This window comes from Amyelois transitella, chromosome 18, assembly GCF_032362555.1.
Source record: "Amyelois transitella isolate CPQ chromosome 18, ilAmyTran1.1, whole genome shotgun sequence".
NCBI classification, from domain to species: domain Eukaryota; kingdom Metazoa; phylum Arthropoda; class Insecta; order Lepidoptera; family Pyralidae; genus Amyelois; species Amyelois transitella.
The window spans coordinates 2,794,503-2,812,394 of record NC_083521.1 but is presented as its reverse complement, the minus strand read 5'-3'; positions in this window follow the sequence as shown (position 1 = coordinate 2,812,394).

The window sequence follows — 17,892 nt, the reverse complement described above, 5'->3', positions numbered from 1 at the left end:
CTTCATACTAACTTCTTTCAATTCGCCCACATCCACAACTCTCTTGATATAAACTAATAGGCTTTTTTATCGTCATTTCTCTTCATCCGAATTTTCACCAGAAGGTCACCGGTTTGAATAAGAGTGCTTTAATGTCTGTACTAAGGCTTTTAATCTCCGGCTCCTTACGACTTCCACAGAAAGAGATGTAATGACTTATACTACCCTGTATAAGCATAGCTAACATATTCTGTGAAACCGCGTCACGTGTTACCGTCGTACATGCGCTGCGATCTTACGCCTGTATACCGTCGTATATACCAAACATATTATCATACCGCCCCTTCTCGTAGTTGAAACCTGGGCGTATACATACATATGGTCACGTCTATATCCCTTGCGAGGCAGACAGAGCTAACAGTCTTAAAAAGACTGAATGGCCACGTTCAGCTATTTGGCTTAATGATAGAATTGAGATTCAAATAGTGACAGGTTGCTAGCCCATCGCCTAAAAAAGAATCCCAAGTTTGTGAGCCTATACGTAGCCTAGGCGTATACTTTCGATTGTTTCAGATAACGTCAGGTTTTAAACGAACTCGATGATGATGTCTCTATGATGACGATGATTTATTTTTGAGTACTTTCTTTTAAGCACATCCTTTAAGTTTTTGACAAAATTTTATAATTTTCCCTTATCTAAATTGTGCCCGAGAAACGCACTGATCTGTTCTCTAATGCTTTAAAAACTTAAACATTTATAATCACATCGTAGGTGAACATTAACACAAAGAAAGAATCTACTTAAGTGTTGTTAATACTTTACGCTTCTCTTATCTTTATTTGCGTTTTATTTTATTGAATTTAATTTATGCATTGTCCACAGTTGCCTAAAAGATTGATCCAATAGAGAGTTCCATTTCCTTTATAGTCAAAAAGCTCAAAAACATAACTCCGAGTAAAAATACCAGAAAATAAAATGTGCGACATTGGTGACCGATTCTAATATTCTGAATATAAACATAGGAAATTTGGCGACTCTACGGAATGATCTTATCAACTCTAGCTATGTATATATAAGTAATGTACAGAAAAGCGGGATACGCGAAAAGTCCCGAAATGACCAGAGTCATATAGTTTATGCCACCCGCATCACGCCGGCAGTAAACCAAGCTTCGGGGCACAATAACGAAATTACAGAATCGCACATCTCTCTCTCATTCTTCAAATTCTCAACCCCAACTAATATTATAAAAGCGTTAGCAAGTTTATTTGGTTCTTACTTTTTGAAACTTCGCGTATATCTAATTAGGAGTCTGGAGAAGGGTCATTTTTGTCGAACGAACGAACCGTTATTGCGCCTATATGAAAAGAGAGTGATCCCCACAAATTCAATATAGTTATTGAACTTGTGGGGATCAATCTTTTACTTAGGTTTAGAATTCTCAAGGTAGTCATTGACAATATACCAATGACTCTTTTCTGAGAGATGTACTGAGATGATGGATGGAGAAACTTTGCGAGGGAAAATGTTAATTCCGGCAACCATGTACCCAGCATGGGAAAGGTTATCCTGAAATGGTTGCGGAGGCCGGACGGCAGTCGCTTTGTGTAAAAATCTGAGTTACCCAATGTGCACCCTGGTCTTAGCTCCATATGGGTGAGGATGTAACCGGGACTGCCAGGACAAGGAAAAATAAAGTGTTTAACAATGTTGCTTCAGTTACCTGCCGTTCTTAAGTGCCATAGCCGCTTACTCATTAATTGTGCGGTCCTTTTTTCCTTAGTCTTTTAATCATGGCATGAGGCGCCCCTTCTGTTCTTTCGATATTTTTCTTTTTCGATCCCAGGACTTATCCATATGTTCGCGACGTAATTCACTGCCAAATGGCGGACTAGCTTATTGACTTTCAGATGTATAAAACATCAATATGTCCCTACAAGTCTTAGTTGACTCCTAGTATAGATTACATTTGCAGATCCAAATTTGCAAGAGTGTTTATGATACTGCACAAACATTAAACATCTCATCGAAGTCTAATACACCATGACGTCATATCAATAAATCTTAACCAGCTAGCAACCTTTGAAATGCTAAACATCTACTTAACAAACTCTTTTTAATAGTGTGCTACGACCTTACATGTCATTTTAATCAAGTACAATAAATAAAGACCTATTTTTAAAATAAACTTATTTATGGACGTGATAAATTTAATTAGACTAAGCTCGCGGTCTGCCCGCGTAAACCGAAAAATTGTATTCCCGCGGGAATTATGCGATAGCTAATGATATAGCTAATGAAATAGATAATGCAATCCTAAACCATTTATGGAACCTACATGTCAAATTTCAAATACCTAAGACCCAGTAGCAGTATAGACTTCTTCTTCCTCCTGGCTTTTAGTCCCGGTTGCATCCTCACCACTCACACAGCCCGGGTATGCCTTTGACCTTGGATCCTGAATTGGTTGAATCAGGTTTTTAAACCAAGCGACTCCCGTCTGACCTCCGCAACCTTTGCAGGGAAACCTAACCCATAGCGGATCGATCATGGTTACACATCCAGTTGCCTGAATGTGCAGGTTTCCTCACGATTTTTTCCCTCACGGCAAGAGCATCGGTCTCTCGGCTATGGGCTAGCAACCTGTCACTATTTGAATTTCAATTCTATCTTTATACCAAATAGCTGAACGTGGCCATTCAGTCTTTTCAAGACTGTTGGCTCTGTCTACCCCGCAAGGGATATAGACGTAGCCATATGTATGTATGTATCTATCTATTTGTTATGTCGGTGTAAACTGTGCCTTACTATAGATACGTCCCGATGGGAGCGAAAATTGTAATTTTCGTTAGGGTTGCTACTTAATGAAATCAAGTTATTTTATCCATTATTTTAACATGGATCAATACAACAATCTATAATTATCTCGCTTGTATATTTTTTTTAATGGTGACATTATCAGTTGACTGAAATAGTTCTATAACTATAGAACTGAAAGTTTCCTCACAATGTCTAACTGTAACACGATCGTTTAATGTAAAATATTGTTTACAATCTTGGTTACCTTGCCAAAATCCGTAATCAGACAAAAAGCCTTAAGGTTCACACTTATGCTCTTTTCACACAGCGCACATTCGCGTTCTTTTAAGAAGGAACATGTTTTCTTAACGGCCTAATCTTCAAAGCATGCTTTAGTAATAAAGGAAAGTTACCGAATTTTTTCATTCTCTTTAATAATAACAACTCCTATTTTTGCCATTGTACCTAGCTGCAGCTACTATCCCTTTACATAATATGTTTCTTTGAAATACCTGGTGGACTGGAAGAAAGCCCTTGTACGTCGTTATTTTTAATGTATTTTTATGTATTACTTATAATTTGTTATGTACAATAAAGAATTTACAAACAAACAAACAACAACTTGACTGTGATAACGTCCCAACGGAAATAGCTCGCGAGCAGACTGCGCGAGTGGCAGTAACGCGCGGTAGGGTTAAAGACCGCGGGCTTCGTTATAACGTAGCTTTGTACGAATAGTTTTTCAGAAAGCACTATTCGTTGCGAGGAAATAGCGTGCTATTTTTTCAGTTAACCGCCAATATGTTTTATACGAGCCGTGTGATTTCTGGCCCAATAATAAAAAAGAATAGAGGTCAGTCCATTTTGTTCCTTCTTCGCTCCATATAGTTGCAGCGTGATGTAATATAATAAGCCTAAAGCCTTCCTCGGTTAATGGTCTATTCAACGCAAAAATAATTTATCAACTCGAACTAGTAGTTCCTGAGGTAAGCGCGTTCAAACAAACAAACAAACTCTTCAACTTTATAATATTAGTATAGTAAATAAATATATAGCATTGTTCTCAGTGGTTTTCTATCCCTTGGTAACCCTGCAGATGCCTGCAGCGGACAGCCTTAAAGCCCAGGTCAGCGGTGCCCTCGTCCGGCTCAGGGTCTAATGAAGGATCTTCAAAGGGCCTCTAGAGCCCGCGGCACGGGAATGTTAAAGATGATACGTTACGTAACAAACTGAAACGGGGTTTGGTAAGTTTCGTGACGTCACTGTTTTTTATTTTATTTTATAGATTTTGATGATCAATAGAAGATTTTATAGACATTAATGAACATTTAAGAGCCAAATTGAGATCTTCACAGATAAAATCAGTATAAAAAATTGTGGCCAACGGAAATTATTCTTAATACGAACTAAAATAATATGAAAACTTTACTTGCACATAAAAGTTATACTTGTTTAGCATAGCATGTTTTTTGCACTTACAATGCATGCAAGTATAACGCAAAGATTTGACAAGAAAAACTATATTTACATCAACGTTATCAATTCAATTCTATCACTAAGCCATACAGCTGAACGCGGCCTTCCAGACCTTTCGTGATTGTTGGTTCTTCTACCCCGTAAAGATGTGATTAAAAATATGTATCGTATCATTCTTATGCTGTTGGACACATTCAGTTCCCTAAATGAACGATTTTCCTTATTCCCATAACGTTAAAACTATATCAACAAACCGGTTAATCGGAAAGAACTTTATCGATACTCTTCATGCGCATCTCATTTGCGTTCCAAACCCCACATTTGTAACAAGTGGCTAAATAAAGAAGAAACAAGTTAGATGGAGTGGAGAGGGCTCGTTCGCGACTAATTAACCCACCCGCGGGGTGGGGTGGGCGCCACCCACTGGGGGGTTGAAAAATACGCGACGGACGCGCGACCGCTGCATTTTGTTTTACCGTTTCGACGGCTTTAAAGGTGGATGGATTAATACCGGTTTTGGTACCTAACACGACTTCTTGGAAAACTTTTATGAGTATTGGTGGTGCATTTTTAGTTTTAAAATCTTGTTATAAACTTGAGTAATGCCGACTATTATTACGATTTATACATACATATCTGGATATTGATTGATTGATAACACGTCTTGATCATCAATATTTTGGAAAATACTAGCATACATGTTCAGCAGGATAGGTTAACTGTGGAATAGAGATTCAGATTAAAATATATATTATACATATTTATATTATTTTTAGAATTTATGTATCTGTTATTGCACTACACGTACATACATCTCAATTTGGTCTAAAAGTTCGACTGGCAGATAATGTCTTATGGCATTAAGTCGACCTGTTGTACATTTCCAAAAACCCGCTCCTCTCTCATTTTCCCGCCGGGGCGGTTTAGGTTGTTGAAACTATAAATATTGGTACACGTGCCTAACCTATAAATATATGATGGACTGAGAGTCGCGACTCCCCGGGAACACGACGGGATGTATGGGGATGACCCCGTTGAGCTCGGAAAAAAGACTGCTTCGGTGACGCATATTGTCTATATTTAACTTCAAGTAAGAGTTTTTAAGTATTATAGACTTTTCGTAAAAAAAAACACTAGTTTTATTTGTGGAATTTATATTTCTCTGGAATTCGAAATTGCATTACTTTTAGTTTATGCTCAGAATTTGACCAAATTTTTTTCTGTGACGCATTTCTTCTGTGTCTACTGTTATGTCTACTTTGATGATTTTTAGTAAATTATCTTAAATAAAAATATTGGTATTTTGTGGAAAATTTTCTTGCATTCAGCATAATTATTAAAGAAAGTAAGATTGATTGCTTGCCAAGAAACATTTTGGCAAATTTTATACAGTACGTTGCCTGTCTAAGTCAACGTCTTGGAGAATGTCGATATTTCTTGACTAAAGTCACCTTTGTTTAGACCAAATTAAAAAAAATATATACAAAATTTTGGTTTGTCTTTTACCACTCTTTCGGAAACCATACGCCTATACAAAAGCAAATTTCATTCAGGAATTTGTTTGCGCATTTTGAAAATATAAATGAAGCATTCGTAACGCATAATTCGTAGTCCGTACGTAGCTGACAGAGTAATGCTACGCGGATAAAAAATACGAGTGCTACGCCCTTTCTAGTTTCGTAGACGTAGCTACGAAATTAAAGTTTGCTCATACATATTCTAATGGAGATATTTTTTGCGTAACGCGGCCAATTCCTGCCTTTCTTTTATAATTTTATAATATTTTGATACAATTTAATGTAATTCATTAAACACTACTTTGAACTTATTGAAAGTGACCTCTAGGAAGGAGGAATAACAGCTATTTTTGACTAGGACGGTAGGCTTTCGTAGATTTTATACATAATATATGCATTGCCCTACTCACAAAAGCAATCAACTTACTTCCTTAAATTATAAGTGCAGCAACCATAATGGACATATGATTTATTGTGTCTATTTTCGTCATATTTCTCAACTTTTATCTTCTGCACTTAAAACAATCCTCCTAAGTTTATTAAACTCATCACTCCAGGCCTTAGTGACGCGACGAAATACAACCCCATAAGTAACTCGGCGCACCATAATTTAGTGCGCTATAACTGACACTGGAAAAATATAAACACGCCGCGCCCGCGGGAGTACGACGACGGCTTCACACTAGGCGTTTTTATTTACGCTTGCGATTTGCAGAGCGTTCGTGTCTTAAATTTTTTGTTAACACATTTATTCTTTATTAATTTAATACTAGCGACCTGCTTCGGCTTCCCACTGGTATTATATAGATATTTCATACAAACTTTCACTCTTTATTTTAATAAAATAGGGGTTAATTTTGGAAAAAAAACTGGATCCTTTGTTGGAACGCGAGTTTTAACTTCGAATTGGTCCAGCGGTTTAGCTGTGAAAGCTGATGACTGATGAGATGAATGTTGCTAACAGACAGACAGAATTTGGAATTTATAATATTAGTAACATAAGTTGTGTATCTGTCACGGCAACAAAAACGGACAGTTTTAAACCCGCCTATTGTGAACGTACCTTTAACGTTTTCGTTCGATTTACGTTCCCGTTTACGATTATGTGGAGCCTTTTAACACGTGCGCAGGTGCGCCCTCGCGGAAGATTAGTTCCGAGCGCCAAACGAGCCTTAGAGCACTTTGACACGGTTCGATTCCTGAGAGCGCTAAAATTTTTAAATTAACGTGCACTAACCGAATATTTTTTTTTCTGGAAACGACTTCTAGCTTTGTAGGTATAAATTATTAAACTACAAATAATAGTATTGTAACGTTATTATAACTTTCGCTTTGCATTATACTTTTTATAACACGCGTAAATGTAATGTGGATGAAGCAAATGCTAGTGCATGGTTTCATGCTGTTGATAAGAAAGAAAAAATATAGTGTCAGTCAGTAAATTCTCAGATCACTCAGATAATAAAAGTCATAGGAAAATGCTTAAAAACTGAGGATTGTTCTTTAAAGAGACGAGCTGGCAACTTGTCACTATTTGAATCTCAATTATATTATAAAGCCAATTAGCTAAATGCATGCTTCGAGAATGTTGACTTTGTCTACGCCGTAAGGGATTAAAACATAAAATGTGACCTAAAAACAATTTAGCCAAAAAATAAACAACCTGTTCCCAATTTGAAACAGTTAGACAATAATTCTATTTAAACGCTTCCGCACATTAGTTTCGCGCCAACAGAGATCCCATAAAGCGTGGGTTGTTAACAAGGACGAAAACATATCCGCCATAGAATCAACTTTCCGGATATATTCGGATAAACCCGGATGTATTGTTAGCCCAGTGAGCAACAGGTGGCTGTTATTAACTTATTTTATGGAGGCGCATTCCCAAAGTGGTATAAATTTTTATTTACGTTAATTCTCTTCTATACAAAAATATACTGAAACTGATGTATCAAAGCACAGCCCAAGCCATTAGGCCTAAAAGTGTCTCTAGATTTAAAAATTGGCATATATGTATCATCGAGGTTGTTTATCATATGTGGTGTAAAATTCCTGTGAGAACGGAAATTTGTGTGATTTTACGCTAAACGCGTGGACACTCTAGTACATACATAAAGCTAAGACTGTTTGATATCAAAAGACCAGCTCTTCCGCATTTGTCACGGTCCCTTCAAACTTCTCTCGTTTTATACATCTAGCGAAAACCCAGTGGTTTTCGCTAGAGCACAATTGAACCTTTTTCTTTTTTCTGGTAGTTCGTAAGAAATGCTAATAAGTGTTAATAGCTCGAAATATTAAGAAACTTTTGCGTATTCCCAATTTTTTAACTTTTGTCATCCATCCATACCTCCAAACAAATAATAAAATGTAAAGTTTGCATTTTTAATTCTTATATTATGTTTGTAACAAATAAATTCAATTGAAATGACATTTGACTTATTGTGATTGGACCTATTTGAATGACCACACACATAGACTAAACCTTTATAATAAACAAAACTATTTAGCTTTCTGAAAATTGTTGCCACTTGCAAAATAATAGTTAGAAATAAAACAATATCGCTGATAAATCTACCGAGCGAAAGTTTGAGAAACACTGCTTACCAGCGATAACACGGCGTATTTCAGTTTTGTTGTCGGGTTTATGCGGACTTACTTAACTTCCTTTTGGCATTAAAATAGTGATGGCTCGAGAATCCCCTAGGGGGTAGTTTAACTTCTCCTCTGCCCACTTTCGTAGGTAAGTTTCGCCGGTAAAGTTTCCCATGATATCCTAACTTTATAAGCACTTTTAAACGGTTAGCATTATAAGGTTTTTACGGAAGACAGCTTTGAATTTGCAATAGGCCGACGAGCTTGCGTGAAGAGAGAGATGAACGTGAATGAAGTGAAATAAACACATTACGCTTAATCACACGTAAGTAAGTTAACCCTAAACATAAAGTTTTCCAAATCAAGTATCATATTTGACATTACCATACATATCAAAGCTCCCGCGATCGAAAAGACCCATCCGCTTTACGTACTACACAAGGACATTGTTACAGAAATAAAAGTACAGGAGCGATGGCCGCCCCTATAATCAAGGGGAACAATTTCCCTTCGCAAATTAGTTTCACCGGCCTGGCGGCCAGGTGCGGCATGGCAATGAGCGTTCGCGCACCGCGACTCGCGGGACTTCGAGACTGGTGTGGAACAACCAATGTACAGATGTAGGATACTGTGTCAAAATGTTGCCTATAATTATGAGAGATGAGAAAAATAAATGCTGTAATGATGCCGTGCCGTGTGGTTTCCAGCACTAGTACAATAAAGAATAGGACCACTTCATCTCTTTCCCATGGATATCGTAAAAGGCGACTAAGGGATAGGCTTACAAACTTGAGATTCTTTTTTTAGGCGATGGGCTAGCAACCTGTCTCTATTTGTCTATTAATCTCAATTCTATCGTTAAGCCAAATAGCTGAGCGTGGCCTATCAGTCTTTTCAAGACTGTTAGCTCTGTCTACCCCACAACGGATATAGACGTGACCACATGTATGTATGTAAATTGTAATGATACATGCCTACCATATCCCAATTCTCTATTATTGAACCGCTGAGAGTGACCTTTCAGTCTTTTCGAGAATGTTGACTCCGTCGTATAAAAACATTTATAAACAAAACATTTATAATTTGGTATTATAAATGCCAAAGCTTGTAAGGATATGTTAATGTATGTATGTTTGTTAGTCTTTTACGTAAAATCTTCTGGACGGATTTTGATAAAATACAGTTCACGGGCAAAATATAACTTTGAATAATAAGTACGTAGTATAACTATTATCTCGAATCAAAAACCGAAAGGAGCGAAACCGGGCGCAGCTAGTTGGAATTGACACAAAAAAGTTATATCGAATCAATATATCGACATGAACTTCTTTGATACAACTTTTTTTATATAAAATATTTAACAAATATGGCATCTGTAATTCTCTTTATTTTGTGCCCGTGTAGAGCCGTCGAGACCCGCTACGTGCGTCCCTGTCTGCGCGGGCGCCTTTCAACCGCGCATCCGCTATAATGGCGAGTGATGTCATGAACCACCTCATAAAACATTATTTATCGATTAATGATATTTTTCAGATTGACTTATCATTGATATTGATATGACTGTGTATATTAAAATATCCTTGCGTATGCTCCTATAATTATTTAAATTAAATTAGTTTATTTACGATAACAGATATTAAAAAACATATCTGTTTTTATATATATTATCATTATACATAAATTAGTTATGTATAAGAGTGTTTAAGGGATAAATGTGGAAACATATAAATAACATCTAATAAAGCTGAAAACGAATTAGACAATATCTTCTTCAGCTGAAGGAAGTTCATGTTGCTACATATAAAGCTAATGCTGTTTCAGAAAGTTTTTAATAACTTTGTTATGTTGCTCCATTTCGATTTTGCTCAAATATAAATATCGACTTCATAATAGTTGTGTCCCGTCCCTAGCCCGCAGCACATTCACCAGTCGCGTGAGTACAGCGGCGATCGGCGATACGATCGCGAACGTGCGTGACCGCATCCCACATCCCGTGACCATCCTCTCCTTTCTCCCCCCCACCCCCTTCTTGGCCATGGCGTCTCGGTGCGCGCACGCAATCTGTCTGAGCTTCCGTCCGTGGTTCATCAGCCACAAATCCGCAATTTTTGCGAAATGTTTATACATTATATTATGTATGTATAAAATGGCCGCTGTAGGATTCGATCCAAACCTAAAATGGGCTTGTTTTTTGTTGTAAGTATACCATCACTATTCACAACCTGTATACCGATGCGACTCTAAAATTGTACAAGCATTCCATCATTAAGCCATATAGCTAAACGTAGCTTTTCAGTTTTTTAAGACTATTGGCTGCTTTTCCCTGTAAGGGATAAATATGTCTGTATGTAAAGGTGAATAACGAAGCTGGTAGATAAAAGAAGATTAATTGAAACAACGCTGTGAAGTGATATTTCAGCAATGCCGAAAAAGTGAAACAGAATAAAACAGTAGAATTTTCTTCTAACTGAGAATTCAGTTGCTCGGAGGACGCCAAACATTGAATAATGCAAGCCCGGTATTTATCTAATGTCTCGTCTCTCGGCCACATCTCACTGTCGGCGCACGTTTGCGATTCCCGCGGGAAAACTCCGCGACTCGCCCGTAGAGTTCGTATGTTTGCTGTTAGTGAACCAGCTCTGCATTGCCCAATTTAAAATTTGAACACACTTTTGGAAATACGCGATGTGCCCAAGTCGCTTGGTTGTGCATTTGAATCGAGAAGTTGTCTATATTTTATTGACTTATATGTTATATTAAATCTATTGGAAATATGTCTAAGATTAAATGTTATCAAATCTTCATGTTAAAGTTGTTTAAACGATTGATTGACAATTTTCTGTGTTGAGCGGGCTGCCTTAAACAAATTATAAATACATACTTATGACAGAGTACAAAACTTTATACAGCTGTTAATTTACGTATTAAAGTATTTTTTTTCGTTGTATACCCATATGGTCACACCATGCGCGATCTCTATTCCATAGTTACTCAAAGCCCTGCGAATTAGGGCTGCACGCACGTTCTCGATCGATATCGCGTGATTATCGAGGATAATAGCCGGCGGCCGTCGTCTCCCACGCGGACCCGCGGGCCTCTTTGACGGATACGAACCCCGACGGTGCCGGATAATTTGACGTTATGTGTAGGGGGACGCGGGTAATCATTATTTCGCCGCGGTTCACGGGAGCGATTTGTTTGGAACGCGGCCTCGTGGATGCGAAAACACGGTGTGGTAAATTTGTGTGCGAGATCACCATTATTAATTTGAATTTATTATGTTCAAATTACGACTATCGTGTTCTAAGTAATTTTTGCTCGCTTATTTATTTCGACATTTCTGAAGATACTATCTTGTTGCAGAATGTTTTGTGGTGTTAAAATTATACAAAACGTCAAATGTTTCTAATAGGGCTTTCTAAAACATTTGAATAATGATTTTCAGAATGCAAATGCAGCTATGATACTTTAAATTTTAAAAATTGATAGGTAACTCAACAAAATTAAAACTTGATACAAATTGAAAAGCAAATGAACTATAAATGTTATCCTGATTTTGTTTCGTATTTGTGAATATTTTCATGGCCAACGTAAACTATAATCAAGGCTATAGTAGAATTCACACTAAAACAATGCAAATAGTCGCAACAATATCGATATCGATCTTATCGACCATTTCAAAACTAAAGCAACCCCGAGAATACTCGCTTGAATAATTTACTGCGTTTTGATTGGTCATCCCGACCGAGATATTTGCATAATTGGCCATTAGCAAGTTTTTGTTTACCGTCGACTTGGATTCGGACAAAGCAAGCATCCGTTGCCCGAGGCGACATCTACACCGACAGTGAGTGGCCATTTGCATTATTTTATGCAAAACCCTTTCGTTCGATTAACCTTTGTGTTTGGGAGAAATTTTGACTATGAAGCAATAAAATAAGGGCCCAACAATGAAATCTGAGCGTTAAGATAATGTTAAGGTCACATAAATTTACATAACACTGCTGCTTTTAAAAGTATTGATGAATGATTTAGATCGCAATGTTCGCGATTAAGCCTCTTATTCAGGGTTAGTTAATGATTAATCTGTATCTCGCTGAAAACTGTTTAATTTATGAGTGGCCGAATACGAGACGAAGGGATTAACGAAACCCAACTGGGCATCTCATCAATAAGGGTCCGAGTGAAATTCCATCTCGAATATCTTGCCCGTTTGTACGTAAACACGCAAAATCCCTCTAAAGGTACGCCGCGGTCTCTAGACATGTGCGGGACATAAATTTGGCGAGCGTTACGTAGCTGTAGGTACAAGCCGGCCGCTATGTGCCTGAATACATAAGGCGTACCTATGTACGGAGCAACACGGGCGTCACTTATCCGCGAGGAGGATGCGGCGGTCGTCCGATCACCCCCTCCCCCCCTAAAACCCACCCTCGCGATTCATTAAGGCGGGCGCGGCCGACGCGGCGGACGCGTCGCGGAGTCTCCGTGAATTCAAATTAGAGGCGGCTCGGACGTCGTTTAATAGGGTTGGCGATGAATGCAATTCCAGATTATCGATAAAATGGGCAAAGAATAGCTATTTGTTCAGTTATGTTGAAATTTAAGATAGTGAAGCTATACAGCCCCAATGTGAAATGCATATCTGTTATCCTAATAATTAGATATGCTATAAAGGCGGATACGATGAATCATAAAAAAGGACTAATTAGTTATTTAAGTAATATTAACGTAATGTAGAATGGAATATTATACTAAGTTATATAATGTGGTTGTCAAACTACATAAAGCACCTTGAAGAACAGTGAAGTAACCTTTTTATTTATTTTTTATAGAAGCATGAGTGCATGAGTTTTACTTGATAATGAATTAATCTGAAAAATATATTATTACATTTTATAAAAACAAGTGAACTAACTAAAGTAAATTATTATTTATATACAACGAATAAAAGATTATTTCGCAGTTAATACTAGCCATTAACGGAATTTATTATAAAACAACAATATCAAATAATCGACAGAATATACTCGACATGGCACATCCCTATCATCCCTTTGTCTCGGCAAGACAGACGCGGGTGCGGGTGGCGAGGGCGTAAGCGGGGCGCGATGTGCGGGGGCGGTCACGTGCCGGACGGAACTCACGCCAGCTACCAGCCGCACCGTGCTAAATGATTCAAAACTCGCCCCGGATGCGGCCCTGCAAGATTTATGCCCCTACCCGATCCCCAGATTAAAGATGTCGCGCGTTTATTGAAATACGCTAAAATATTCGCGACCGAACGCCGCCCGCCGCCGACGCAGCGGCAGACGCAATTCATTCAAATTCGGGGCCCGTACTCGTTTCATTCAGATCTTTATTGTTTGTTTTCCTCTCTGCTTTATTATGAGCTGCTGCTTCCTGCACTCATTGCGAGTTCGGATGATTCGGATAATCAACGAGAGCTCTTCGAATACTTATTGCGAAACCACTTTATCAATTACGTACGCTCTTGTTAATTTAAATGCAAATTGTATCTAATTCAGTTTGAATTTTGAAATCTAAGAAAAATATTAACAAACCTCAAATGTACTTCAAAACAATTTGAATTACCCTTTTCAATTGTACGTCGTCGTTTAAAAGTTGCCGGCGCTGAGGCCAATATGTAAATGCAAACTTTCCCTCTTTAGAGGGCGGCAGTTTGGAGTTGCACTTGGCCGATTTATGGCCCTCCCGCTCCAACAATTGAAATTCATTCTCGTTTGCATAGTCGTGTGCATACTTATACTTTTAAGTATACATTTTTATGGTATTTTGCTTACTACAAATAATATACTCTTCCATTAAGCTAATTACATTAGTATATAAGAGAACATTTATTTATTTAATAATTTTTAGTAACACGATAATTTTAACGAATTCCCTTTTGATTTTAAAATCGAACGTTTGAAACCCGTAGATAAATCGTAAACAGTATATCTCCCAAACAGCGAGCGAACCCTGCAAGGATTGGCATTCTATTGCGTCGTAATAAAATGATTTTCTAAAGCAGTCCTTTTTTCAAACTCACCCACCCCTCAACAGCTTTTGAATAACTGATGTCGAAATACACAAGCGACCCGCTACTTAATAACAATTCCTCTCTTTATTAGACTTCATTTAACCTCTCTGATGATAGCGTATTTCCGATTGCATTCCTTGGGTCCGCTGGAAACAACACTTAATTATACTGTCTATCCCGAAGGTGACATGATTTGTATGTATGAATGTACTTATGTAAAATGTTGTGACAAAGTTTTTACAATCGACTATCTGCTTGAATTTTTTATGCATTTGTTTTAAAAGATGTGGCCTTTTATCATCTCCCCAATATGACAAGGATGGTGTGATCTTATTTTGCTTTCCCAAAAAATCAATGTTACTTAATGTGCAGAAATCAGAGATAAGTATTACTACTTTCCACACACCTCGTATGAGTAGGTGTTTGTTTGTTACTTATGTAAGTACCTTACATTCAGTAAGAAAGCTGTATTGGTTCCTTATATGTATTCAGCACTAATCCCGACTACGCTTATTTTGGTTGTGTATGGAATGGGCCGGCTTTCAAGACGATACGGGTTCTCTTGTTCCGTTTGCCTTGAGAAATTAACGTGATTGCGGCGCTCGTATGTACCGAAACGGCTCGAAATAGAGACGTCGCCTTTAGCTTAGATTCGACTTGCAATAGCCTATACACGGCGGGTAGGATATCAAAGCAATCTGGCCGGACGGCCATCCGAGGCGCAATTCGGGCCTGCTCCTTGCGCATATTGCATGCACGTACCAATGAAGTTTGCTTTGTAGGCAGTAATCTGCGGGGGTGTATCGGCCGGGGTGGTGGGTGGCGGGTTATGTACACACGAGCCCGAGGCGTCGAGGTAGGCAAATGGCCGGCGAAGCGGGCGCGTAGGCCGAGATCTCGAGCGATATCGATCCGCGACCGGCAGCCGCGGCCGCTCGTCGCCACGGACACGGCTCGCGGCGGGAGGGCGGCGCCGCGTGACAAAAACACTCCTTTGTTTGCCACCGTGTACCTACTCCCCAGCATCCTTGGAAAGGACGCGATGTTTACTCGGGCATTGACGCGTTGTCGCTAACATTCGTCTGTGTTGTTTTTACCAAGAGCTCTTTGGGGACATGAGAATCCTTTTTTATCGTTTTGTTATATACTTATCTACAGGCATCATGGACTTAATTGGAGTAGAAAAAAAATACGTGAATTGAGCAAAATATTTTTACTAGAAAAGGTGACAATTAAAAATATCGATATAATTAAAAAAGTGTCGCGGTGCATCACTAATATGCGTCGCGACCCCGCGGCGCGGCTGCGGCGGGTGGCGCAAATCACTCGCGCGGACTGCCGTTCTTGGAGCGCCCCATCACGCTGCGAAAGCTTCACCAAAGTTTTCTTTGTCGATATTTTTTAGTAAAACCAAAATAATTCATATCGTCATAAAGTACTTAATTATAGTCAGTTCTGTACCTGTTTTACCACTACTAATACCTAGTAAGGTACTCCAACAACAAAAGATAAAATTATGACAATAATATTTCACGTATAATAATATTTCATGATTGCATTTGAATCCTTTAGAATATTTTATTCTGCTTTCATAAAAGAAAAGTGGATATCTACTTCTTTCCTGGACTAAGTAACTATAGTTATTGCATCAAGAACATTTCAGGAAAAAATAATTTTATTCAAAAAGAATTATAAGTCTATATAAATAAAAAACAGATTTTTATCTTAATAATATAAATTGATAAGTTCCTAAATGTAAAAAATATTTTTAAAAATATGTTAAATGAATACACTTAATCTTTATTTTCATCATTATCATATGCTAACAAAACATATCACGTTCTTATATATAAATAACCAGGCAATAGTTAAAAATTTAGTTAAAACTCAATTTGCTGGCATCCGCATAAACAAAACAAAAAAGAAAATATCGATATCGGCGAAAAATGTCACAGCGTATTCAATTAGAGGCGCAGCACGGCTCGCATGAGTGGCGTTTGCACGCGTCGCCGGCGACGCTCGCGGGCCCCACCCCCGGCCGGACCACTCCAATCGATACTTGCGATCGCCAGCTCTTGCCCGCATCGATAACGATATGCAACGTCGCACAGCTCTAATACCGTCGTTGGAATACAAGGAGCTTGTGAGCGAATGGACATTGTCAGCGGTGACCTCTTTCTATTATAATAGATTCGAAATCTGACCCAATGTCAAAAGTTGTTTGAGAAGAGTCGAAATCAAATAACACGCAGAAAAATTAGGAAATAAGCTTTGGTTACTATGATTTGTGGCGACAACATCAAATCACACAACAACTGTCAATCATCGCGAAGAAATTGACGCGCTCAACCAATAGCAGCGAAGAATTTAAATCTCGATTCCAAAGATTTCACGGATTGGAGCTATATATACAACCTCCGACACAACATCGTCGGAGCCGCGGTTCCCCAGGCATAACACCTATCCTGGCGGAAGATCTTCCCTTTGGTGGCGGTCGAATCATCGCTCCCGCTACAGATTTTTTAAATCTATCGAGGCGATATAAAGGCGACTAAGGGAAAGGCTTCTCGAGAAACTTCTTGTAGACGATGGGCTAGCAACCTAGCCTAACAACTAGTAACTATTTGGATGTCAATTCCATCATTAAGTTAAGCCATAAAGCTAAATGTGGCATTTCAGTCATTTCAAGACTGTTGACTCTATTTACCCCGCAAGGGAAACGTGATTATATGTATGGATCTATTCATTGGTATTATGACTGTCATGTACTCGATTAAATCTAAAACGCTTACTCCATTACCTGCCAAACTCCCTGTCCGTACCGTCTTCGAAATTCGAATAACGGTTGGTCAAGCCGAGCTCAAAGCGTGGCACGGAACTGGGGTGGTCTAATTTGCACTAGCACGGGAGCTGTGTTCGCAGAATTCTGGTTTGTATACCTCTGTACATAGGTTTATATACAGCCCACGGTACTTACACACGACACGAGTATATAGAGTACCTCCGAGCTTGAATAATCCAGATTGCGAGGTAATGAACTCCAATTTTCGTATGCTAAAATTATGTTTGGACTCGCCCGTGTCCTAAAAGTGTACGATACTTTGGGAAGCAGATTTTCTTGTTCGAATTTGGAATTCGATGCGACAACCGATCGGGAACTGCGGCAAAATATATTAAGTAGGTACCTACTTCTTCAAACGAATATATTAAGAATATAGGATTTCTTCAAATCCCACGGGATCAATAGCTTTTGATGAAAATTACTTTATGTCCTTTTCCAGACTCTTAATTATACGCAAGCAAGAAGATTGGTTTAGTAGACACGGCGTGAAAAGACAACACACAAATATAACAAACTTATTTTTTCCTTGAATAATATTAATTGAAATTATGCGATTTTTACCTAATTTCCCATTTAAAGATCATACATACCTATGTATTACATAAGTACCTTCCTTATTTTCCTACTTCTACATGGTCATATG